A 2,500-nucleotide genomic window follows, 5' to 3' on the forward strand; every position below is an offset into this window, starting at 1 on the left:
ATGTCTGCAAAAACTTAACATAAAATCTAAAATAAAAAGTTTAATATGCCATATTAAACATTATTTATGATGTGTGTGTGTATATATATATATATATATATATATATATATATATATATATATATATATATATATATATATATATGAGTGGGTGCTTCATGCTCAGGGTGATGTGAAGTGATGGTATGGTAGCTTAAATAGTGTTAAGTGCTTGCATGCCTTCTTGCTTGCAGCTGCCAGCTCTGCATAAGCCTCCCCAGCCATTTCACAGCCTCTCTGTCATCGAGATTTGTACAGTGCCTCCTCGTGGCCACCCATGGAAACTAGGCACCTTGTAGTCCTAGGCTAAACTGTGGGGGATCTCAGAGCATCAGGAGGCCCCAGAGGTATGGAGCCATGGCCCACCGGCATGTGGACAGGCCCTGACTCCTGCTCTCAGCCACCCTGGGGTTAATGGGCAGCTTGGGTGAGGTGAGCTTTGCCTGTCCTCCTCCCCCTGGCAGTGACTGAAATAAATGGATGTGCTGGGGGGAGGGGTGCTGTCCCTCCCACCCAGCAAGCAAGGTGGGCTGCGGCTCCTGTTGGGAAGGCATATGTTGGAGCGCAGGATGAGAACAAGAGTTACTCGTCCCCCTTGCGCCCCAGCAGGCACCAACCCAGCATGAGGCCTGTGGGTCAAATCCCAGGGGAACCCCACAGGTGAACGTTTGGCGCCACAGCCTGCCGACCCCCTTTTTCTGGGACAGCATCAGTGAGGGTGGCAGAGGTGGCGTCCACCCAGAGCCACCTCCCCGAGGCTTAACCTCAGGCAAGCTATCTCGGTAGGCACTTGGATACCGGTTACCTCTGCTATCAAGGGAAATAGAGCAGTTGGGAGTGTGTGCTGCCCTCTCGGAGGTGAGAAGACCTGGCAACGGCATGATAAGTATGGGTGGGTACATCTATTACTGGTCGGGCAATGGTCATCCCCTCTAGAGAGTAGCCATAGCCATATCCAGCTGATTTCAACCCTCAGTAGTTGAGGTATAATTGGATGATGAGGTTATTATGGCATTAAGACTGAAGCATGCTTTTGGCTTCGTGTCTCTTTTCTTCATGTCTACCAATGTAAATGAGGCATTCTATCTCAAACTGACATCTGTAGCAGACAATTGCCCACGGTGAGGCATTCGCATTGTTCTGAGTGACTTGAATGCAGTATTTGGCTGTGACTGAGCTGGCTAGGAGATGTCTGTTGGCTCCCATGGCTTGGGAGCTGATCCCAGCAGCAAGAACAACCTCCTTCTCCCAGACAATGAGGATTTCTGGCTCCTGGTATCAATGCTTCAACCCGCATCGCTGGACATGGTATAGCAATATGGGTACTGTGGCCAAGGAGATTAACCACATTCTTGTCAGCACTCAATGGAGGATCCTCCAAAATTGCAGGGTTTACCGGAGTGCTGAGTTCTGTGGCACTGACCATTGGCTGGTAGTGGCTACCCTACAGGTCCACTTCAAAACTCCTTGTCCCTCCAGTAGCCACTCTAGGGTGTTTCACTGCCACAGCAGTCTCAGATCGATTCACAGAACTTAAAAACCTGAAGGACCCAGTTGCTCTGTGGGAGTCCTTCAAGCGTGAAACACTCCATTGGTGTACGCCCGAAGGCAAGGCAAATTTCATCTCTCAGGAGATATTGGAGGCTACTGAAGCATGTCACATGGCTCAGTTGAATAACAATAAAGACTTGTGTTCCTCTTTGGTGCCTAAGGCAACAGTTCATCAGGAAACTTGTTGTGGAGGTTGAATGCCATTTTTTGGTAAATGCCTTCACCCTGCCTACCAAGAATAACAATCAAGACTTGTGTTCCTCTTTGGTGCCTAAGGCAACAGTTCATCAGGAAACTTGTTGTGGAGGTTGAATGCCATTTTTTGGTAAATGCCTTCACCCTGCCTACCAAGCCCTGAGAAAGCTGAACTCTAAGCCCTCCTTGCAGATGACTGCAGTCCACTCAGTGGATGGACAGATCATATCAGATCATGTTGCAGTTCGTGATGTTGGGCTGAGTATTTTGAGCAGCTGTACCATGTAGACCCTCCAACAGTTAGCTTGGATGCAAGTGGTATCACAATACTTGTGCCGGACCTCCTACCCTAACTGAGGTTAGGATGGCGAAAGCTGCAGCTATATGTGAGACCCCTGCTGAACTGCTAAAGGCTGGGGGTGAACTTATGGTACGGGGCTTGCATGCAGTCTTGACTGCCATCTAGCAGTCTAACTCCATTCCCCCTGACCTGTTGAGGGGCATGATCATGGTCAAGGGGCATGGGATTGTTGGGATTGTCGCAACTACTGTGGTATTACACTGCTCAGTATACCAGGCAAGATTTTCGTCCACATTCTTCTGGAACGGATCCAAAACCACCTACTAAGTCACCAGAGACCGGGGCAGTCTGGATTCACTCCTGGCAAGTCCACAACAGACCACATCCTAGTGAGTAATTGTGGAACACCATTGT

At 48.9% G+C, this 2,500-nt stretch overlaps 1 protein-coding gene across 8 annotated transcripts in view; it reads right to left on the reverse strand.

Annotated features, from left to right (window-relative positions):
* Positions 1-2,500, reverse strand: part of LOC125025867 (monocarboxylate transporter 10-like) — a 54,964-nt gene that overhangs the window by 937 nt on the left and 51,527 nt on the right. The gene's annotated exons all lie outside the window — the stretch shown is intronic.

The sequence above is a fragment of the Penaeus chinensis genome, chromosome 5 (assembly GCF_019202785.1).
Source record: "Penaeus chinensis breed Huanghai No. 1 chromosome 5, ASM1920278v2, whole genome shotgun sequence".
Lineage (NCBI taxonomy): Eukaryota > Metazoa > Arthropoda > Malacostraca > Decapoda > Penaeidae > Penaeus > Penaeus chinensis.